Genomic DNA, 25,168 nt, shown 5'->3' on the forward strand with positions numbered 1-25,168 from the left:
GTGTCCAGGGCAGGACGGTCACAGCTGTACCAGAGCGAGAGGACGGCCTACAGCTTCAGTGGGTGGGCGGGTCAGCTGGGAGGCAGGAGCGAGGTGGAGGAAGGGCCAGGGGTTCCGGACAAAATGGCAGCAACAACAACAAACTCAGGAGCAGTGGTAGCATGGGTGCCCGACAATATGCAAATCACGCTATCATACACAGCAACGAGGTGCTCGCTAGCGCTGCTAAAATAAACATTCATTCAAGCTCTACGATATGGCCAAGGGCTGTGCAGTCGAGCGCTGCGCTGGGGGTGAGCAATCTGCAGTAGGCGCTACAATAGGGATCACAAAACAGAGTCAGGCGCTACAATACGGGTCTGCAGTCAAGCGTCACGATACTAATGCCATAAGTGGAGACAGGCGCTGCAACACAGATCTCAGCAGAGGAGGAGGCAGGGGGAGCGACCACTCATGTCCAGGGCAGGACGGTCACCTATAGCTTCACTCTGGGACATCTGGTCATGCTTGACAAGTACAAAGTCAAAGTTTTAGGCTGACTGCGATGGATCCCTGCACAGATACCCCTGGTGGTAGGACTCGACCAGGATTTTACCTTCAGACTTAGAAACTTTCCTGGAGCTTTTTCTGGCAGGGTTCCTCGATGCTCTTCACCAGACCAGATTCAGTGAGGGTTTGACGACTTGATTTTCAGGGATCTCCCAGTCAAACTCTGGGAGTTGGACTTCCGGAGCTTTTTAGCAGGCTGAACCAGCATATCATGCCGGCTCGTGGTTGACGGTGGACTGCTTGGCTCTGTGGAACAGTCTCTCCAGGACTAGCGTCCACTCACCTCATCATACAGCATCTCCACTGTTTTCCACTTTCCTCTGCATGCAATATGTATGTATGTATGTATTTTAATGCTTGTTAAGCGCAGCTGTCACCCAGCGGGTATCCTGGCGCTGAGATCAGTTCCACCATCAATTCTACAAATTATTCTGCTCTAGGAAAGAGAAAGGTTTTAAGGTCCTTTTTAAATAAAATCAAATTTTGACTGCTCCTCAGTTTTAGAGGTAGAGTGTTCCACATTGTGGCGGCCGTGAAACTAAAGGCGCGGCCGCCCATACTCACTCTGTTTATTCTAGGGACTTTCACTAGGAACGCTGAGGCGGATCTCAGAGGTCTGGCAGCCTGATACCACGAAAAAAGATTTTGCAATGGTATTGGTCCTTGACCATGCAGTGCTCCAAAAACCAGGCACATAGCCTTATAGGAGATCCTCTGCTGGACCGGCAACCAGTGTAAGATTGCCAGAGCTCCCGCAGAAGACGCCGAGCGAGGTAGGGATAGGGCTAGTTTAGCCGCCATATTTTGAATCCTCTGTAATTTATGGATCAAAACCTTTGGGGCTCCTAGAAGTAGTGCGTTACAGTAGTCTAACCTACTGAGGATGGTGCTACGCACTACTTCTACTCTGGCATCCCGCGGGAGAAGCGGCAGTATCTTCCGTAGAGCACGGAGCAGGCCCATACATGTCCCAACAGTCCTGTTCACCGAGACATCCAGTTGTAGGTTCGACTCGAACATAACTCCCAGGTTGCGAGCCGAGTCTGCTACCTCCACCGAGCCTGGAATGGAACTAGGCCAAAAATCTTCCGGCAATGGGCGAGGGAGTCGGTCAGAGGAGCAGTGCAATATCTCCGTCTTTGAGCCATTGAATTGGAGTGAATTGGCTTGCAACCACTTTGCTGTGGCCGACATACACTGATGGAAGGTGTCCCTCGACACTGCCTCTGGACCCTCAAAAGAAAAAATCAATTGGGTATCATCGGCGTAGTTGATGACTTGAATGCCGAAAGATCTTATAAGTTGTATCAGGGGGTGGAGGTACAGATTAAAAAGAATTGGACTTATCGCCGAACCCTGGGGGACACCCTGGTTCACCTGGCGTGTGGCAGAGCGGAACGGTGGTAATGTTACTGCCTGTTGTCTGTTATCCAGATATGATGATAACCAGGCTAGTGCTGAGCCCGTTATTCCCGCTTTACCGAGACGGTCCAGAAGGACCTCATGGTTCACCGTGTCGAACGCGGCCGACATGTCAAGCAGTACTAAAAATGCTGACTTATCCCTGTCGACACGCGTTCGCAGATCATTCAACACGGTGACCAGAGCAGTCTCAGTACCGTGGCCTGGTCTGAAGCCAAACTGAGCTACATCCAGACTGGAGTTGGATTCCAGGAAATTGGCCAAGGCTCTCGTAACCCACTTCTCTAAGATCTTTATCGCGAATGGCAACAGCGAGATAGGCCTATAATTGGCTGGGCAGAGGGGGTCCAGAGTAGCCTTTTTTAGCAAAGGTGTTACAATAGCCAATTTCCAGCAGTCTGGTACAGATGCAGTAGCTAACGATTGGCAACAGATAGAGTGGAGCGGGGGAAACAGCTCGTCCTGGAAGGCCTTCCAGATCTTGTGCGGCATGGGATCAAGAGGAGAGCCAGATGATACACAGTTAGCCAGGGCACAAAACTCCTCCAACGAGGGTATTGAAAAGCTCGGCAACTGACAGGCAGGCTCCTTGTTCATATTTGACTCAGAGGACAGGTGACCTGGGAGCACAGAGGGACAAGAACCAGATGGCATAGGTTGCGTAGAACCCTCAAGGCCCTTCAGAATGTTCCTAATTTTGTCATCAAAAGCTGTGGCTAAAGAGTCACAAAGCTCCTGTGACACCGGTGGAGATGGTATGGCACATGTAGGATTGGCTAAGCTCTTTACCAATTTGAACAGGGTCTGTGATTTGTTCGATGCCTTTGCCAATGTCTCTTCCAGGAATTTGGCTTTGGCATTTCTTAACTGGAGCTTATATTCTAGTAAGGTACCTTTGTAGGTGGCCCTGTCTTGCTCTGAATACCCTTTCCTCCATGTGCGTTCTGCTTGTTTACAGCGTAGCTTCGCCTGACCGAGTTCCTCGGTGAACCAACCATTGGTCCCTCTGGATCTGTCCTTCAGTTTCCGTAAGGGTGCTACCTCGTCCAAGGTTGTTAAGATTTGCTGACAGAGGGCATCATAGCTCTCACCTACGCTGTTCTTTAACTCAAATGTTCGGGCCAGGAACATAGGTTGCTTAATCTCCTTTAACAGGCGAGTCCATGATCGATTGAATGTAGTACTCCCCGAACTAACTGGTTTTGATAGGGCCGGTTGAGCTATAGTAAAGAGGATCAGTGAGTGGTCGGTCCAACATTGGGTTAGAATGTCCTTCACTGAGATTAATTCATTATCCGCAAACACCAAGTCCAGTGTATGCCCCTTCGTGTGGGTGGGGGAGAGGACAAGTTGTTCAAGTTGAATGTTCCTACACGCTTGGCAGAGTTCTCGAAAGGCAAGGTCATGGGGTCCAGAGGGCCACAAGTTAAAGTCGCCCAAGACAAGGAGCTTGGAGTGGGAATTTGAAAGATCATATATCAAATCGACCAGGGATTGAAGGGCCGCTGTGGTTGACGAGGGTGGTCTATAACACAATAGGCCAGCCATCCACGTCCCACCTAGGGTCCCGATAGAAAAGCCCATGAGCTCAAAGCCCTGAATTTCCTTTAGCACAAGCGGTAGGAGGGAGATCGAGTCTCTAAAAATACATCCGACTCCTCCTCCTCTACCAGAGGCACGAGGAACGTGCCTCACGAGATATCCAGGTGGGCACGCCCACCCGAGCTCTACCTCGCAGTCTGATGTGATCCAAGTCTCGGTCACAAACAGAATATCCAGATGGGAGGATTCTATTACCAGGGCAATTTCCGCATAATGCTTAACTAGGGAGCGTACATTCAGAAGTCCACAGGAGAAAGCCTGAGATTGTGCTCCTCCCTTGCTCTCGAAAGGAACTACCGGCGGGTCCGTCGGCAAGCTCGATGTGCCAGAGGCAGCCCTATGCTCTGCACCGGACACGTCCGGGACGCGAACGGGCGCAAACGGGCTTACCTCTGGCGCACCTCCGGCGCGTCTACGGCGCGCCCGCTGCGCGCATCCGCTGCGCGTCTGGTTACACATACCTATTTATGGTATTGCGCCGCCCGGGCTTCCGGCTACTAGAGCCTCTAGCCCCACTCAATATGGCGCCTGAAGTGTCCCAAAGGTTAGCCCCACCAAGATGGCGGACGGAAAACACCACCGGAACCCTGGGCCCTGTCTAAAGACCCCGCAAAATGCGGGTGGGGGGCCGATTATGGTGCAAGAATGTCCTACTCTTTCCCCGCGTTGTTGGCCAGGTAAATTAATGCACAGCAGTAGCGCGATGATACACACAGAAAAAGCGGCGCAGTTTAAAAAGCAAGTTTGCTGAGGTAGGGAATACAAATTTAAAAATAGCAGCAGTAAATTGGTAGTGCGCGCGATGAAGAATGATCTAAGGCACTTACCCGGGGAGCCGCTTAAATAAGCTCTCCAGTGCCCGGGCTTCCGGCTACTAGAGCCTCTAGCCCCACTCAATATGGCGCCTGAAGTGTCCCAAAGGTTAGCCCCACCAAGATGGCGGACTGAAAACACCACCGGAACCCTGGAGCCCTGTCTAAAGACCCCGCAAAATGCGGGTGGGGGGGCCGATTATGGTGCAAGAATGTCCTACTCTTTCCCCGCGTTGTTGGCCAGGTAAATTAATGCACAGCAGTAGCGCGATGATACACACAGAAAAAGCGGCGCAGTTTAAAAAGCAAGTTTGCTGAGGTAGGGAATACAAATTTAAAAATAGCAGCAGTAAATTGGTAGTGCGCGCGATGAAGAATGATCTAAGGCACTTACCCGGGGAGCCGCTTAAATAAGCTCTCCAGTGCCCGGGCTTCCGGCTACTAGAGCCTCTAGCCCCACTCAATATGGCGCCTGAAGTGTCCCAAAGGTTAGCCCCACCAAGATGGCGGACGGAAAACACCACCGGAACCCTGGAGCCCTGTCTAAAGACCCCGCAAAATGCGGGTGGGGGGGCCGATTATGGTGCAAGAATGTCCTACTCTTTCCCCGCGTTGTTGGCCAGGTAAATTAATGCACAGCAGTAGCGCGATGATACACACAGAAAAAGCGGCGCAGTTTAAAAAGCAAGTTTGCTGAGGTAGGGAATACAAATTTAAAAATAGCAGCAGTAAATTGGTAGTGCGCGCGATGAAGAATGATCTAAGGCACTTACCCGGGGAGCCGCTTAAATAAGCTCTCCAGTGCCCGGGCTTCCGGCTACTAGAGCCTCTAGCCCCACTCAATATGGCGCCTGAAGTGTCCCAAAGGTTAGCCCCACCAAGATGGCGGACGGAAAACACCACCGGAACCCTGGAGCCCTGTCTAAAGACCCCGCAAAATGCGGGTGGGGGGGCCGATTATGGTGCAAGAATGTCCTACTCTTTCCCCGCGTTGTTGGCCAGGTAAATTAATATATGGATGGAGCAAACACAGCAAATATGTATTCAACACACATCTTCAATCGATGAAGCTTGTACATGTGAGGCGTAACATCAGGAAAGCGGCTGTAGCGAGAACCGAGGTAATTTTGCAATACTTGAGATGTAGTCAGAACACTTCAGAGGGGATGTTGATTATGTTGTCCTCTGCAAAACAAATTGTCCCCAGTGTCATAACAAGTTAAAAACACTCGGTAAGAAAAAAGGATTCTTTGTTGCCAACCAACATCCATGAACAATCTCCTCAGAAGGAATAAACACCTTAGTTCTGAATGTCATAACTGTCTAGATGGAAGTGAACGTTCTAACGGATGACAGTAACCCAGGCAAGGGAAGGGGAATACAAACTGTAACAACATGTTGTCAAAGGATAATGTATAACAGGCAAAGATATGTGAAACATAATACATACATTCTTAATTAAAGGATAAAGAATAACATACCAAGATATGCCACAGATAATATATACGTTCTTAATTAAACACAACAGTAGTCCATATAAATGTTCCCTTTGTTGTTGTCTTTTGTCCATGGGTTATGTCTATGTGCAGATTACAGTATTCTGTCCCTATCACCATAGTCTAGCAAACATGCCACCACTGGTCCAAGGGCAGTGCTAGGGGCAGGCGGGCATTCCAGAAAACTGTGTGCTTGCTCAAATGCAAAACAATTCTGAGAGTGTGCTATCATAGATATTTTGGATGAGTCAGATTTCAAGGGTTATATATACTTTTCTTCCTTTCTTCTGGCCCGGCACACCCACCAGGCATTTGTTACATTGGCAAGAGCGCCCTTTGATCTCTTCTACTCTGTACTGCAGCTGTAATACTGATTGCTTCAGTTCCATGACTTGTACCTGCATTTTATTTACTGTGGGGTTCACAGCAGCCAGTGTGAACTCATTTTCAGTGACCCTGTCTGAGAGTTTCTTGTTATCTGTTCACAACACCTTTACAAATGGCCTAACGGCTAGGGCGGTCGACCTCAAATCTGAGGAACTGGGTTGGAGTCTCGGCAATGACGCTGAACACCCTGTGATTCTGGGCAAATCACTTAATCTCCCCGTGCCCAACAAAAGTTTCTTTGTTCTCATGTAACACAACTGGTGCTATGTAAAGCACTCTGATACCTGTTACCTTGGGTCAAGTTCACACTATATAAAACTCTGTAAAAAAAAAGAATTACAGTGTCAATCTTATTTTCAAGATGAGAATTAGTGCCACAAATGGCCTGTAGCGCTGCAACAATCTGGTCTAAAACACCAATAAAGATTGTATTCAATTATCCTTCATTGTTACATTGTTTACATTGTGAAATGTATCCCCCATGCATTTCGAGCATAGCTCTTCTTCAGGGGGAAAAATTCAGCAAGAAAACAAACGAAAAACCTTTGATGGATAATTGAATACAATCTTTATTGATGTTTTAGACCGGATTGATTCACCATGGATGTTTGATCATATGACACAATATGATGTTTTCCATCAATTGAATTAAATTTCGAATTCAACTTTGAGAAAAACATGTTTAGTTTTCTTCATCTTTAATGATTTAGCGCCTATGTCGCTTAAGGAGTGCTCGAAACTTTAACCTTACACTGCGTAAGGTTTTCGGACATTCAATGTTTACTGTTGGAAATGCTGGAGGCTTCCACACCAAAGTAGCTTCTCTCATAGCAGAGACAGCCACTTCAGTGGTAAAACACAGGCCACACTGTTTGGGAACTCATAATTTAGTAGATTTTCCTGTGTTGCGTTTGGGAAGGTATGAAAATTACCAGCATGGTATATGGAATTTGCACCAACTAACCAGGCATTTGATCATTCCTTGCCATTTTCGTCATTTATAGATTGCTTGTTAATAAACGTATTTTGCTAATTGACTGCAGCAGGCTTATTGTTCATTGCCTTCTAAGCTCTTTGATCCAAAACATTTTTCATTTCAGTGACATTTTCTTATTAGAACATATTATTTCATTGACCTATTTTAAATGTTTACATTCATTATTTTTATATTTATATTTCTAGATAAGCCATTTGTTCAACACAAATGGAATACTTTTCCCATTTCTCTGCCATAATTCTGGGAAATCTAACCTTTTTCATTTTTTTTTGTTCAGAAAGATTTTATTAAGTTTTAAGACAAAATGAAAAAGAACAAGTACAATACAAAAAAGAGGAAGGAATTTACAAGCGTAAGTGATCAAATAATCAATATGAAATGCATTAAACCAAAATACGCAATATTAACATATAATAATAAAAGACAATCGCAATTAAAGAGGAAGGGTAAGGAGGGAAGGGAGGGAGAGGGGAAGGAAATAACATGTCATAGGATCATAAATTCATAAACTACAGAGTTACAGTTAAAATGTAGTGTAAAAATAGAACATAAGAAAATATATAACAATATCATTGCAAAACATATGAATCAATAGGAGACCAAAATGACTGAAATCATTGTGGATTATGAGTAACGCCTTTAAGAGATAGCTGCGCACCTCTTCTCGTAAAGGTAATCCATGACCACCAAGCATGGACTGAAAGAGAAAAAGCATCTTTCCAACAGAAAGTAATGGATTTTAAGGCAGCTGTGATTAGAAAATTAAATTAAACAGTTTTGCCTCTGACTCAGAAAGAGGATAAGTTAGGGCAATCGATTTGCAAATTAATAAATTAAAGGAAATATCATCTTGTAAAGGTAACATTTTCAAAATTACACTCCATACTTCCAACCAAAATTTCATAATAACTGGACACTCAAATAACATATGGCGAAGTGAACCAGGGCTAGCGTTGCAGTGCCAACAAACATCAGAAAGTAACAGACGTGATGGAGTCCACAAAGTGTTAAATAAAATATAAGCATTGGTTTGATAAAGGGACACTGGGAGCCAGCCAGAGATACTGTCAAGCCATATAGAGGACCATGAGTCATCTGACAGGGAGATGGAAAGTTCATTGTTCCAGAACGACGATATAATCTGAACATTGGAGCCCTGTGAGGTGGAAAGTTTTTTATAAAAAACAGAGACAGCTTTAAGGGACGATGTTGCAGCTGTGAGGTAAATTAATAGGTCATTTGTGGTGGAAGAGGGAATACAATTGGGGAAGGAATCCAAAATAGAGTTACACAAAAATTGATATTTTAAAAGGTCAGTAGTTGGGATACCAAACTTTAACTGTAGCTGTTCAAAAGGAATAAAAGCATTACCATTAAATACATCTTTAAGATATAAAATTCCTCTTGAAATCCAAGAGGACCAGAAGGTAATGTTTCTGTTCAATTTAAGTAGTGCACTGTGCCATAAAGACAAGTGGACTGTGGAGAGTAGTGGTAATTCAAAATTAGAATCTAAATCATTCATTATCAATCTGGAGGACTTAATGATAGAGGAAAGATGAACAACGTTCGCTGTGGATGACATTGACATCAATGAAGGTAAAGAAAAGGGCCGCACAATGGATGCTTCAATATCCAACCAAATTGGAGGTTTTACCATATGTGAAGTATTAAACCAAAGGGCACTCTGCTTTAAGATAAAAGCTTTATGGTAAAGGTGAAAGTCTGGCAGGGAAAAACCAGCCTGGGACTTAGGAATTTTTAACTTTTTGTAAGCAATACGAGGGTCTTTGTTAGACCAAAGGAATTTAGATAAGAGTGTGTCAACAGTTTTATAAAAACTGAGAGGAAATTGGGTGGGGATCATAGCTAAAGAGTAAAAAACTTTAGGCGCTATATTCATTTTTATAGATTCCATTCTTCCCCACCAAGTGAGATGAAGGGCAGACCACTTGGACGTTTTGTTTTTAATGTAGTCAATTATGAAATCAGAGTTAAGTTTTAATGTAGCTGGCAGCGATGACGCAAATAGAACACCCAAATACTTAATTTTGGTTGTTTGCCAAAGAATATCTGTGTTCGGGAGCATCTCTGAGGTAAAAAACATATTTAAAGGAAGAAATTCAGTCTTGCTTACATTTAATTTGTAACCTGAAACCATAGAGCATTGAGCAAGGATGTACCATGTTACAACGCATACTATTACAACTACCTACTGTTACAACACGACCATTACAACGCATACTATTACAACGCATAGCGCTTTGAGGTGCTGGATAGTGGTAAGTATAATTTACTATTCTAACTCCAGTCCCCGTGGACCCTAGGGAAGGTGTTGGATAGTAAATTATACTTATTCCCTATCCTAGAGCGCCCCCCAGCGCAATGCGTTGTAATGGTATGCGTTGTAAAAGTCGCGTTGTAACAGTAGTGAGTTGTAACAAATGCGTTGTAACAGGTGTATACCATTGAGCAATAATGTCTAATAGGGAAGGAACAGAAGAAAGAGGGTTATTAATAAATAATAAAACATCATCTGCATATGCTAAACTTTTAACAGTTTTGTAAATATACAAATTGCTCCCCACACACTTGTTTTCTGCTTATTGATTTAAAGCACATAAATCAGGACTACTTCTGAATATGTGGGTTTATTTTAGTTTCACCCTTTGCTTTTCAATATCAAGTACAAAAGTTCAATTTATAGCATGTTTGAAAAAGACACGCAACATAAAACATTAAATGACAAATATACAAATCAATGATTACCAACACATTAAATCCAAAACATCAAATTTGAACAAACATGAAACATATATGCACATTATTATCATCTGACGGCAACATCAATTTTTAGAATGCCGATATCAAAAAAAGATACTTGTTAATATATTCTATACAGTCATTGAAGGACAAACAAGTCTGAGAAGAGGGCCAAATGGATACGAATAAATGAGTCCAAGTCACAATTAATCCTAATTCGTGGCCTTCTAGATGCCGACGCGTTTCGAACCCGCTAATTAAATAAACGGGATCTCGTCAGGGCCTTGTCACTTCAGTATCTTTTGTTCTGTGCAAAAACAGGAAGAAGAGAACAACACCTTAGTTCTGTTGTTCCCACCCATTTTTAAACAAATCACTACACCTCTGCCTGTGAAGAAATCTGTACCTGTAGCGTTGTGGCCGGGTTCATACAGGTTCAACAGCCTTCTTGTGTTTGTTACTGTTTTTGGGAACCCTGTGGGGATATTTGTAGATATTAGAAAGTTCGGGGTTGGTTGGTGATCACCCTATTTAATTAGCGGTGCATTAAAACATATTTTTTACCTGCTTTTTAATGCCGCTGCTCTTTAAGAAATGTCCTCTGTCCGTTTTGATTGTCTATTCTCTGATCTCTGTCTGCTCTCTCTGGCTTCCGCTCCCTATTTATTAAAGAAATTAGAGTTATTTTAAAGAGATAGTCTCTCTTATTTCTAAAGTATGTGTACCAAAAGGGCATCTACCTTGAGGGGGCGTCCCTCGGCGCGCGTGGATTTACTCTTCTGTTGATGCGGGGGGGATTTTTCAATCTATTCAAAAGAAGGGGAATTGTGTTAGTCTCATGTGCGCTCGCGTTTTTGGGAGCAGCATGTGAGAGTGTCACGGTCGGTACTGTCTCCTACCTTTGATTAGAGGAGCGGGGTGAGGCATCTGGCAGTCTGCAACGCTTCTATCGCTCTGAGCTTCCGCATTGAAGCCGGCGTTGAATTGAAGCAACCATATGGAGGTCAGCGTCATGCATTCTCGTTGATGACGCGATCCGGGCATTCTGGGATCTGTAGTTCAGAGTGTCCGTGTGGGATGCTTTCCATTAATGTTAGTCAGACCCTCGCTCATGTGGTGACTCGCGCGAAGCAGTATTTCATCCTCAGGGAGATTACAGCCTGGAGACTTCTGAGAATGTATTTAACCCGCTTTGGGTGCTGTTAAATTTAAGGATTAAGTATGCCTCTTTTGTCAAGAGGACACTTTCAGTGTCAGGGGGACATTTATTTGGGTTGATGCTATACAGTACCGTCCATTTAAAATCGGTTTCTCGATGATTGGCCTCTGTGAAATGCTGTACCATGGGTGCATTCGCTACCTTATTTTTAAGTCTAGATCTATGCTGTGTGATGCGGGTATTCACTTGTTGGTTTGTTTTTCCGATATAAATTTTATCACACGGGCATAGAATTGCGTATACGACATTTCTTGTCCGACAATTAGTGAAACCTACATTTTTCCATTTAGTGTTCTTGTGCGTGAATTCAATGCCTTCAATCGTGGTATCGCAGGAGACATAGTTCCCACATTTGTGATGTCCCAGTATCGGTTTCAAGCCCCATTGGGAGAGCAGGTCACTTTTAGGTTTTTGGATTCGTACATCAGCGCGGACCAGACGCTGGCCTAGGCTTTGGTTCTTTTTTAACCAAAGCCTAGGCCAGCGTCTGGTCCGCGCTGATGTACGAATCCAAAAACCTAAAAGTGACCTGCTCTCCCAATGGGGCTTGAAACCGATACTGGGACATCACAAATGTGGGAACTGTGTCTCCTGCGATACCACGATTGAAGGCATTGAATTCACGCACAAGAACACTAAATGGAAAAATGTAGGTTTCACTAATTGTCGGACAAGAAATGTCGTATACGCAATTCTATGCCCTTGTGATAAAATTTATATCGGAAAAACAAACCAACAAGTGAATACCCGCATCACACAGCATAGATCTAGACTTAAAAATAAGGTAGCAAATGCACCCATGGTACAGCATTTCACAGAGGCCAATCATCGAGAAACCGATTTTAAATGGACTGTACTGTATAGCATCAACCCAAATAAATGTCCCCCTGACACTGAAAGTGTCCTCTTGACAAAAGAGGCATACTTAATCCTTAAATTTAACAGCACCCAAAGCGGGTTAAATACATTGTCAGAAGTCTCCAGGCTGTAATCTCCCTGAGGATGAAATACTGCTTCGCGCGAGTCACCACATGAGCGAGGGTCTGACTAACATTAATGGAAAGCATCCCACACGGACACTCTGAACTACAGATCCCAGAATGCCCGGATCGCGTCATCAACGAGAATGCATGACGCTGACCTCCATATGGTTGCTTCAATTCAACGCCGGCTTCAATGCGGAAGCTCAGAGCGATAGAAGCGTTGCAGACTGCCAGATGCCTCACCCCGCTCCTCTAATCAAAGGTAGGAGACAGTACCGACCGTGACACTCTCACATGCTGCTCCCAAAAACGCGAGCGCACATGAGACTAACACAATTCCCCTTCTTTTGAATAGATTGAAAAATCCCCCCCGCATCAACAGAAGAGTAAATCCACGCGCGCCGAGGGACGCCCCCTCAAGGTAGATGCCCTTTTGGTACACATACTTTAGAAATAAGAGAGACTATCTCTTTAAAATAACTCTAATTTCTTTAATAAATAGGGAGCGGAAGCCAGAGAGAGCAGACAAAGATCAGAGAATAGACAATCAAAACGGACAGAGGACATTTCTTAAAGAGCAGCGGCATTAAAAAGCAGGTAAAAAATATGTTTTAATGCACCGCTAATTAAATAGGGTGATCACCAACCAACCCCGAACTTTCTAATAACTACAAATATCCCCACAGGGTTCCCAAAAACAGTAACAAACACAAGAAGGCTGTTGAACCTGTATGAACCCGGCCACAACGCTACAGGTACAGATTTCTTCACAGGCAGAGGTGTAGTGATTTGTTTAAAAATGGGTGGGAACAACAGAACTAAGGTGTTGTTCTCTTCTTCCTTTTTTGCACAGAACAAAAGATACTGAAGTGACAAGGCCCTGACAAGATCCCGTTTATTTAATTAGCGGGTTCGAAACGCGTCGGCATCTAGAAGGCCACGAATTAGGATTAATTGCGACTTGGACTCATTTATTCGTATCCATTTGGCCCTCTTCTCAGACTTGTTTGTCCTTCAATGACTGTATAGAATATTTTAACAAGTATCTTTTTTTGATATCGGCATTCTAAAAATTGATGTTGCCGTCAGATGATAATAATGTGCATATATGGTTCATGTTTGTTCAAATTTGATGTTTTGGATTTAATGTGTTGGTAATCATTGATTTGTATATTTGTCATTTAATGTTTTATGTTGCGTGTCTTTTTCAAACATGCTATAAATTGAACTTTTTTTTTTTTTTTTTTTTTTTTTGAAAACCTTTATTGATTCTTCACAGATTAGTACACAGCACGTGGCCTACAACCCAACCGGGCCGGCCGCTAACATGGCGTATAAGCAATAAATATGCAGTAACACAGTACATGCTGTCATGAGGACTTGAGGATAAGGCACCGAAAGGAAATTGTGAAGAAGGAGTTGCGAATGGTCCTTGCCAAATTATGAGGTGTCCGTTTTTTGTTTAATACCTAAAAAGAAAAACATTCAAACTTCGGGAAATCACGTTGCCATCGACACAAGAAACTGAATGCCATGCAGGCGGAAATGTGCCTCTGAGTCCATTCAATTTGCACTTTTCACATTTTGGTAAGTACCGTAGCAATTGCCCCATTCCGTTATGACGCCCCCACCCAGTGCAGCCCCTACTCCCACCCCCATGCCCTCCCCTCTCAGTCACTCATCCTCATCCGACTCCGGTGTGTCCCCTTCAGGGAGTGGCTCACAAATCTCACCCCGGTAAACATTCCACGGGGACCAAACTTTGTTCCACTTGTCCGGGCACCCCCTGGATAAATACACCGCCCGCTCCGTGACCATGGTCCTATCCATATTCACACACCATTGGGAGGCCTTCGGCAGATCTGCCACCCCCCAGCGCTGCGCGATGTCCCTCTTCGCCATCATCATACCAATCGTCACCCAGATGCGACCATGTCGGGACAGGTCAGTTGGTTCCCACACATTAAGAAGACAGCGACGTGGTTCAGGAAGCACTGAGACCTCTAGGACTTGTGAGACGGTGCGCATGACCTGACGCCAGTATGTTTGTATGAGGGAGCAGTCCCAGAGTGTATGGAGTAGTGTGCCCTCCTCCCCGCAGCCGCGCAAGCAGAAGGGGTCAGGGGCTCGCTGTATGCGATGAAGCAATGTTCTGGTGTAGTATGTCCTGTGCAGAACCTTGAGTTGGATGAGTCTCATTCTAGAGGATATGCCCGCCTCTTTAGGGGATGCCAGTGCCTCGTTCCATTCGTGTTCATCCATCTCCCCCACGTCCTGCTCCCATTTTCCCTTAAGAGGCACTAGCGGGTCTGGGGAGTTATTCAGGAGTTTCCGGTAGGTAAGGGAGGTGGCCTTCTCCACCATATAGTCAGTTAGGAGGCGATCCTCTAGCGGGGATGACTCTGGGAGAGTTGACCCCACCGGAATAACCGCCAGCAGAGCATGACGCACTTGAACATACCGATAGGTTTCATGTGGTCCCATTTCGTAGAGTTCCTTCAGGCGGGCGAACGTGATGACAGCCCCATGGTCCCACATGTCTCCCACTGTTGAGATGCCTATGTCGTCCCAGCGGGAGAACCCTTTACTGGTCCGAAGGTTGCCCAGAGCACGCGAATCCCAAAGCGGGGTGAGCTTAGTGATAGTATCTTTCCAGCCTAGCGCAGTGGTGGCTGCGTGCCAGACGGAAACTGTGATCTTCGTGGGCCCCCTCAACAACCTGAGTTTACGCCTGTCATAGAGCGGGGCCAGCAGGGTACCCGCCCCCAGCTGGGTCCGATCCGCCTGGAATGCAGGGTCTGATTGTGATGCATGCAGCCATTGATTAATCGGTCTAAGCTGAGCCGCCCAATAATAAAGTTGAAGGTTAGGGAGTGCGATGCCACCCTCGTACCAACCTTTACAGAGTTTGGCGTGAGCTATCCGTGCCGGGCGATTGTGCCATAGTAGACTGGTGACCACTGCCGCCACCCTTTTGAAGTACCTGGGGGGCACTGCAAAGGGGGTGTTGTCCAGAATATACAGAAAGCGGGGCAGGGATTTCATCTTAAAGAGGGCTGCTTTTCCCAGCATCGTTAGCGGTAATCCTGCCCAGAAGCTTGCATCTCGCCTGAGGCGGTCCAGCGGCGGCTCCAAGTTCAACTTTTCAAATTCCGTCGGGTCACTCGTAACATGAACACCAAGATATTTGAAGGACGTGCCGGCCAACCGCAAGGGGCAGTCTGAGCCAACCGTGGGTGGGCCGCCCGCCAGGGTGTATAGTTCAGATTTAGTCCAATTAATTGTGTAGCCCGACACCTCCCCATGGGCATTGCAGATACTTAAAAGAGCCGGGATGCCATGGTCAGGATCCGTCAGGTATACAAGCATATCATCCGCGTAGAGCGAAATGCGGTCTTCCCAGCCCTCCCTCCATTGGATCCCCTTGAGCAAGGGGGTGGTCCTGATGCGGATTGCCAAGGGCTCTAGCGACAGTGCAAATAGTAGGGGGGAAAGAGGGCAGCCCTGCCGAGTGCCGCGTCTGAGCGGAAAGGAGCGCGAAATGTGGCCATTCGCCACCACATGCGCTACCGGCCCGGTGTACAGCAGTTTAATCCAGGATATGAAAACAGGGCCGAAACCCATGTACTGGAGAACCTCGAAGAGATAGGCCCATTCAACCATATCAAAGGCCATCTTGGCATCCAAGGCCAAGATGGCCGCTGGTTCGTCGAGTTCATCCGTTTTGGCCAACACCCCATGCACCCGTCGTAGATTGAGTGAGGTGTTCCTGTGGGGCATGAACCCGGACTGGTCTGGGTGAATTAGATCAGAGAGGTGGGGCAGGAGACGATTTGCCAGCAGTTTCGCCAGGATTTTACTTTCTGCGTTGAGTAAGGATATAGGGCGGTATGAGGAGCAGTCCTCCGGAGGTTTGCCAGGCTTAGGGATAGCCACTATCGTGGCCGTTCGTTGGTCTAACGGGAGTACCCCCGCCGTACGGCACTCCTCATACATTCGAAGCAGGTATGGGCTAATAACAGCAGTGCGGTCCTGGAACCATTCAATTGGAATGCCGTTTGGTCCGAGCGCCTTGCCCGTATGCAGGGCCCCAATGGCGATCCGCAGTTCGTCAGCAGTGAACGGCGTCTCAAGCTCAGCTGCCGCCTCGGGCAACAGCGCCGGGATGCGCAGATCATACAGTGCGCTTTGGGCCGCAATGGCCGTGACGTCCCGCTCCGGGGTGTAGACTCTCTCGAAGTGGGCAGCCAGCTCTTCTACTATCCGAGCTGGGTCCGTGTGAACGTTCCCCAGGACATCCCTGACCTGTTGGATCCCCCTGGCACTCCCGCCTCTTTTGTCTAGCCAGGCCAGCATCTTCCCTGCTTTGTCCCCCAGATCGTACACTCGGTTTTGTGTGTCAGAGATGTGACCTTGGGCAATGTGTCGAGCATGGTCTGTATAGAGACGCTGGGCCAGCGTGAGCGCATGCAGTGTGTCGTCAGTGGGGCCCGCTTCATGGGCTGCGGTTGCGTCGCGCAGTCGTATCTCGAGCGCCAAATGGTCCGCCGCCTGTTCTCGCCTATATGAGGTTATGGAGCTAATGGCTTGCCCCCTCAGTACAGTCTTATAGGCCTCCCATAGCACCTCAGCCGAGGCCGCGGTAGGCTCGTTCTCTATAAAGTAATGTGTTGTGGCGGTCTGCAGTGCTTTCCGGACCTTCGGCACCTTAAGATATGAGGCATGCATCGGGAAGACACGGTGGCGTGAGCGTGTTTGTGAGGTAATGGTGAGAGTCAGTGGGGAGTGATCCGAAATGCCCCTTGGATGAATGAGCACCTCCTCTACGCGCTGCAAACCATCCCCGAGCGCCAGAAAGTGGTCAATGCGGGACAGGCTATTGTGGACGGCGGAATGGAAGGTGTACTGTCGTGATGTAGGGTGGACGTGCCGCCATATGTCTACCAGCCCCAACGCCTCAAGGAACCTTTGGAATCTGGAAGGACCCCCGGGGAGAGCGGGTGCGGGGAACCTGTCGAGTAGTGGGTCGGCAGGGGAATTAAAGTCCCCGCCCAACAAGGTGTCACCCTCGGGGAGGGACAGTAGGAAATCGCCTAGGGCAGGCAGCATCACAGAGTGTAAGGACGGCGGGATGTACACTGATACTATTGTCAGGGGGAGCCCCTCCCATTGACCACTCACTGCCGCAAAACAGCCCTGTGAGTCGGTTTTTGTGCAAATGGTGATAAAAGTTGAGGATTTTCTAAGCAGGATACCTGTGCCCCGGGACCCAGTGGAAAATTCGGAGTGGGCCAACATTGAGTACCCCCGCCTGTCCAGGGCCTTGGTGGCAGTACCCATTAGATGGGTCTCTTGAAGGAGTATGAGGTCAGGTTTATGTCGCTTGACCTCGGACAGAACCAGGCCTCGCTTCACTTTATCACCCAACCCACGCACGTTCCATGTCAGAAGCTTGAGGGAGGAGCCGCCCAATCGCGTCTCACCCGCCTGCATCACGTTACGACGCTCACCCACCACCCTCGAAACTCAGGGGCCTGAACCCGCAGCACATGGCCCGCCCTCTCAACATCGTTCCAGTAAACAGCACAGACCATTCTACATTGTTCATACGATAGCATGAATTTCCCGTAAAACCAAACAAGTCCCCCCCCCAACACCCCCCACCCTGCCTCCCTGCCAAACGGACTCAGAACTGCCCGCCACCCCAACTTAGCAGAGCGCTCAACCCATAGCTGAAACAGAGTACTTGCACGTCGGGGGAGAGTGTCCCCCAAAGCAGGCGGTCCCTCTGCAGCCCTCGGGCGTCCGGGCCAGTGTCCAGTAACGGCTCAATAGAGAATCAGTGGGAGTAGAGTTCAGGAGTAACCCGATAGTCCCTTGTGGCATCTTCATTTGCCGCCAGCCGCTCCCAATTGGTCTTGTGGTGGTGTTCCATTCTCGCTGGTCCTGGATGGGGAGCGGGAGCCCCGCCGGCTTGTCCCCCCCGATCTGTTGCGTCGACGGTTAGAGGTGCGGTCCACTGTGCGCCAGCCATCCAGCCATTCCCTGGCATTCTCTGCTGAGTCGAAAAACCAGACCTTCTTATCCGCTACCACTCGTAGCCGGGCCGGAAACAGCATGGAGTACGGCAGTTCTTGGTCGCGAAGCGACTTTTTAACTTCGAGGAAAGTCCTCCTCTTGCGGGTGACCTCCGCCGTGTAGTCGGGAAAAAAGGAAATCCTTGAATTCTGGATTTGGATGGGCGGTGCCACCCTAGCGGCCTGGAGGACTGCATCGCGGTCTCGAAAATTGAAGAGTCTCGCCAGGATGGGGCGCGGAGTTGCACCCGGGGTGGGCGTCCCGCCCGGGACCCGATGGGCCCGTTCTACTGTGAAGAAGTTTGATAGTCCCTTCGGGGCCAGTTTGGTCTTTATAAGGTCTTCAACATATAGGTCCATGGCCCCCTTTGTTTCAGACTCCGGGACCCCCAAAATACGGACGTTGTTGCGTCTGGAACGCCCCTCCTGGTCGTCCAGCTTACTTTTCAAAAGTTTATTGTCCGCCTGCAGCCTCTCCATTGCCACCTGCAGGTCCGAAACGTCTTCTATCAACGATTTGGTCACTACCTCCACCTGCTTCACCCTTTCGCTCATTTTCTGGAGGTCGGCTCTGATCAGGGTAACCTCCGCCGCGGTCGAACCCACCGTGGCCTGCACCTGCTCCAGTGTCCGTAGCACGTCGTCCAGCGTGGCCTTTTTTGCGCCGTCATTGTCAGAACCCTTCCCCAATGATTTGCGCTGCTCCGATTGTGTGGCCGACTGGCCCTCATAGGCATATTTCCCGAGCCTCGCTTGAGCAGCATTCTGTCGCTGTCCCTTCCCCGCCATTGCTGTCCAGTGAGACAAAGTCCAAGCTGGAACGGGCCGGAGGTCCGTCGCTGTCCACGGGGGGGGGAAAGGGAATGCAGGGGGGGTTCAGCAGTGGTGGGATGCCAACGTCCGCTGGTACTATGCAAGTGTCGCCGGCCGCCGCGGAGCGTTGGCGGCCTCGGCCAATTCAGCAAAAATGGCGTCTGGTGCCGTGCAGGACCTCCGGTCCGCGCCGAGCGCAGCCAAGGGGCACAGATGCCCAGCGTCACTGTGTATTCCACGGGAGGGATAGAGCAGCCGGCGGGGAAGGATCGCCAGCCAAAGGTGTCGGGCGATGGCGTCGTCGGCTACTTCCGGATGGTTGCGCCGGGGAGGATGAACTTCCGCCCGGCCTCAGGATTCACTCGACACCGCTGCTCGCCTCGTGTCACCAGGCCCGTTCCGCCCAAGGGATGGAGATGAAGTTTCGCCCCGAAATCGGGGTCCAGGCACTCCCAAATTATCTGCGCCGGTGCCGCCCGGTCACCGCACCCAGTACACCCTCTCCGGGCTGAGTAGTGCGCGGATTGGCATGCGGATTGTTGCGGGAAGCCGCCTAGCTACGGGAGCCTCTCTAGGTTGCTGCCGCCATCATCGGCTGCTAGCCACGCCCTCATATAAATTGAACTTTTGTACTTGATATTGAAAAGCAAAGGGTGAAACTAAAATAAACCCACATATTCAGAAGTAGTCCTGATTTGTGTGCTTTAAATCAATAAGCAGAAAACAAGTGTGTGGGGAGCAATTTGTATATTTACAATTTATCAAAGGGTCCAGCCCCCCTCACGTCCCGGGACCTAACTCCTTAAACGTTGGCAAAGTTTTAACAGTAACATCATTGATCACAATACCCTGAATGTCATCACAAAGGCGAATATAATTAAGAAAAGGTTTAATACCTAAGAGAAATAACAGTGGAGAAAGGGGACAACCTTGCCTAGTTCCTCTAAAGAGAGGAAATTGATTAGAAATTTGACCATTAATAAACAAACGAGCAGTAGGGGCAAAATATAAAGTAGAAATCATACGAATAAAAGGGGCACCAAAATCAAAGGACAATAAAGTTTTAAATAAAAATTGCCAGTGAATCTTGTCAAATGCTTTTTCTGCATCTACGGCCATCACTCCCGCAGGAGAAGTAAGGTGAGAACTTTGTTCAATAATTTGTAGTAGAGTTCTAGTGTTATTAGCGGAATATCTATTTTTCATGAAACCAGATTGATCTGGGTGAATAATGGAATGGAGGACAGGAGCTAATCTAGTAGCAAGGATTTTCGCATAATGCTTACAATCCTGGTTTATTAGGGAGATGGAGCAATAATTCAAAACCAAGGTAGGATCTTTATCAGGCTTGGGCAGAACAATGATTAAGGCGTCCGTAAAAGAGCCTGAGATAGTACCAGAGGAGCTAAAGTGAGAGAAAAGGGTATTCAAATAAGGGAGGAGATGAGATTGGAATTCTTTGTAAAATTCTGCTGGGATACCATCCGGACCTGGGGATTTATTCTTGGGAAGTGACTTGATGGCAACAAAATTTCTTCAGATGTAATTGGAGAATCTAGACCTGTTCTATCTGATAAGGAAATATGGAGTAAATTGCACTTATTTAAAAAAGAATCCATTAAAGATTCAGAGCAGGTGTCAGGTATACTATAAAGGGTAGAATAAAAACGTAAAAATTCTTGCAGAATATCGTTATGAGAAATAGCCACTTTGCCTTGAGATCCTCGTATTGAGGTAATCTGAGTCCTATCTCTTTTAATTTGTGAGTAATTAGCAAGGAGTTTTCCAGATCTATTGGTATTAAAACGAAATTTAGCATTTGACTTTGAAAGTTGAACTCCTGCTCTCTGACTAAGGATGGCATTAAATTCATAGCGGAGTTTTTGAAGTGTAAGTTTGTACTGGGGGTCATTAGAAGATATAAACAAACGCTCAAATTTAGCAATTTGCTTTTCCAAATGTTTAATGTTAGCGTTAAATTGTTTGTTCTCATGAGCCATAATGGAAATAGTGGTTCCTCTAATGTAGGCCCTAAATGCATCCCATCTGGTGACAATTGATGTGGAATCTTCAGGGTTGAATAAAAAATAGTCTTGTATAGCCTGCAATAGTTTAGGTTTATGCTTATCAGTAAGGACAATGCTCGAGTTCATACGCCACCTATTTTGTTTAGTAAAAGTAGAAGAGATATTTAAGACAGAAGAAATTAAAGCATGGTCTGAAATGTCTATAGTGCCTATAACAGGATTTGTAGCTGACTGAAGTAGGGAAGGTGAAATAAAAAATAATCAATCCTTGAATGAGAATTATGGGGATTAGAGAAAAAAGAAAACAATTTTTCAGTGGGGAAGTGTAGTCTCCATACATCAGCCAGTTTGGTAGTACTAAGGAAAGATTTAAAAGCATGAAAAACTTTAGGGGGTCTAAACTTGGTAGTAGAAAGTCTATCAAGTAGCGGATCAATGATTAAATTAAAATCCCCTCCAACAATCAAAGGAACTTGTCCCAACTTTAGAACTTCTGTAGATAAGTTAGACCAAAACGAAGGATCATCGGCTGTGGGGCCATAGATATTAAGCAAAAAGAAGGTGGAGTCATGAATTTTAACTTTAACAACAATAAATCAACCTTCTGTATCTGTGAATGTATTAATAATCTGACAGTGTAATCTCTTTGCAAAGAAAATCGCAACCCCATTTTTCTTACCAAGGGCAGGTGATGAATCAATAATGTCTACCCACTTTTTTTTCATATATTGTAAAATGTTGTCATCAACATGTGTTTCTTGAAGAAAACATATATCAGCTTTAGAAGCACCCAAGTAGACTAAAATTTTCGTTCTTTTAACTGGATGTCGCAGACCTTTAACATTAAGAGAAACAATTTTAACATCATGAGTAGTAGCCATGAAGAAGTAAAATGAGGATGAAAAGAGGAGTTAAAGGAAGAGAAGAGGGAGAACAGCCATGGAAGAAAAGTAACTCTACGTAGAAAGCCAGAGAAGGTAGGGAAAGACACAAAAGGAAGAAACAGAAAAGGAAGAAAAAGCAACAAACAGGGCACATAAATAAGGACACAGAGACGCACACCCGTTCCACAAGCATGGCCAGAAACCGTTGGAGCGCATGAAGAAAGAAGAATCGCCAGGAATGCTCAAATTAAATGCGTTCAGGTAATAGGAGTTTGAGTATCCATTGATGACGAAGCTTGTTGGTCCAGAAAAAGTCTTAAGTCTTCAGGACGGTGAAAAGATTTTGAAAAGGTGTCTTTCCAAACTCGCATTGTAGACCGATCAAATAGACCATACTTAAAACCAAGGCTTTTCAATTGTGGACGCAGAGAGGAAAATTCCTTGCGAATAGCAACCGTTTCCTTAGCAAAGTCTTGATGGATAAATATTTTGGAGCCATTTACCAGAAGCGAAGGAATGTCTCTGGCTGCTTTCCTTATGAGGACCAAGTGATGGTGACGCAAGACCTTGAAAATCACTTGCCTGGGTTTTGTATGGCGTGGATTCCTGTGTGAGGGAATTCTATGAGCTTTGTCCACCTCAAATTTTTCCGGAAATGTGATATTTAGAAGACTAGGCAACAAAGATTCCAAGTACAAGCGACAGTCGGAGCTCTCAACTTCCTCAGGCAAATTGAAAATGCGGAGATTATATTGTCTATTACGGTTCTCCAATTCCAATAATTGGTTATGCATTGGTATTATCTGAGCCATCAAAGGTGTAAAAGCGTCAAGTTTGATTTTATTGTCCTGAATTTTAATAGTATTATCAGAAACTTTCATGGACATGGACGCCATATCTTTGCGAACATTTTTCACTTCGTTTGCAATAGTATCAGTATTCATGCGCAGTGCTTTAATTTCTTCCAGTATCAGAGTAAGTGAAGGTTCAGAAGTTTCAACAACCTTAGATTTATTTGGGGGAAGAGACACCTGCTGCTTCCTTTTGTTGTTAGCAGAATTTTTGTTATCCATCTTGAGGAGAAAAAACAACTTTTTGCGTCAGAAAAATGTAAAAAACCAAATCCACCTCAAAATTTAATAAATATGAGGGAAAAGGGTATTAAAAGCTCCAGAAGCACTTGAGTAAAAGGCAGTGTAAGAGTTAAGGTGAGCCGTGGGAGTGGATAGGCCCAAGCCAGGCCCTTTCTTCAGAAATGCACCGCCCCCTGTGCTGAGGCAATCGGCAGAATCGGACCAGAGGCAGGGGAGAGGAGCCAGGAAGCAGACAGAGGGATCCCCGCGCGATGAAAACGCCCAAAATTCACAGAGAAGGTAGGGGGCCGGCATAGGAGGCAAGCGCTGCCAGAATTGAGCAAACCTTGTGGTAAAACCGTCGTTATTCAGCTCATTAGGCTGACGAAGTTACGGAGCTCCGGTGGCGGCGGCCATCTTGTCAACGCGCTCGCGCGACTCCAATCTAACCTTTTTATGAAATTAAAATGTTTCATCAACAACCCTGAGTTAGCAATTCGGAAATATCTTGCTGTAAAGTTGAGAAAATTGGATGTATGTGCAATTTAATTAATATGTTATATATATTTGATTAATTCATTTTTTATATATATTTTATTAATTAATATTTTCTATATATTTTATTAATATGCGTGTGTCCCTGCTATTATGATTGATACCTAAGAAACTTTCTTAGTGCAGCGAGGGGCTGGTAGCCGCAGCTACTTACACTTACATAAGCGGTGCAGTGCTCTGTCTCCTTACCCACTGCCACACGTCCCAGAGCAATTCCGGAAGCAGGGAAAGGATATGATGCCCAATTGCCCAGGGGTGTCCCTGCTGCCACCCATGTACTGTTCATGTTGGGTGGGACATCAGTCTGCAGGGATGGGCAAAGTGCAACTGTGCTACATCCAGGCAAATTCGTGTAACTTTGTATTTCTTAGTGAAGTACAAAATTCAATGGATTTGCTTGAATATGCAGGACACCTTATTATATATACTATGGTTGAGCGTTCCCAGGAGTTTCACTCTGTGGAATTTCATCGAGTTAGGGCAAAACTCTGCAGCATTCACAAGGAGATGATGGACGGAGCGCTGCAACTTTTCAGACACTCACCCCCAGTCACAGATCTGGGTTGAATCCATCATCCTTCTTTAGCTCACTTCGCCACCTCAATTCAGACCCAGTTATATGCGAATCAATCTTGACCCTGTGCCTTGTGGAACAGTCCAGCCCGAACTGCCAAGTCATGTCTTCCCTGGACTGGTTACAAGCATCCTAGGACCAGTTTCTGGGTAACATCATTCATCAGCCAGGCTAGCTTGAATCCACAGAATTCTACCAATGGGTGCAAAATATGCAGCTTGTCCTAGAAGCGTAACATTATTACCCTGGTAGTGCAAGTAGCACTGAAAATTAGAGTGAACTGCACCATGTATTCCACAAGTGTGCTAGCCATTAGGATTGATTTTGCTGATGCTCAAGTAAAAGTACATTTAATCAGCGGCAGTAAATTTACTCCAATAGTGGCCCTTTGACCAAGCCCGCTCACTAGAAAATCGAGATAGGAGGCACCAACTCGCATTTTCTGGAGCCTCAGAGGAGAAAAATGTTGCTCTGTGGCGGTAAAGAATAATGCCGCATTTCCGCAGGCAGAACGGAACATACCGCCCACTTCAATTCATATATATTATATGCTGCACACTTCAATTTGGTTTTATGCCCGGTACTGTAATCTGCAAAGTGCTACTTCCCACATTAATAGGCTGTGACCTTTAAAATAGGTGACAGCCAAATCATAAAACATGATCAGGCACAAAATGTAAACCTCCAGTATAAATGATGTCCTGCTCTTTATTCCCAAACAGACAATGAGGACTCAACATATGGTCACATTCTCATGTTCCAAATGCCTCAGATTCTACCATACATCGCAACATTACTAGGCTCTTATTTCAAGTGCCTTATTATTATCAGATCAAAATCTGAAATTGTATTCTGCTTTGGTTAGCCCAAGAATACATCCACAAGGAGGACAAATTCTGAGCACCTCCATTTCTTTTGAGATAGAAAAAAAATCA

The sequence above is a fragment of the Lissotriton vulgaris genome, chromosome 10, assembly GCF_964263255.1.
Source record: "Lissotriton vulgaris chromosome 10, aLisVul1.2, whole genome shotgun sequence".
Taxonomy (NCBI): Eukaryota; Metazoa; Chordata; class Amphibia; order Caudata; family Salamandridae; genus Lissotriton; species Lissotriton vulgaris.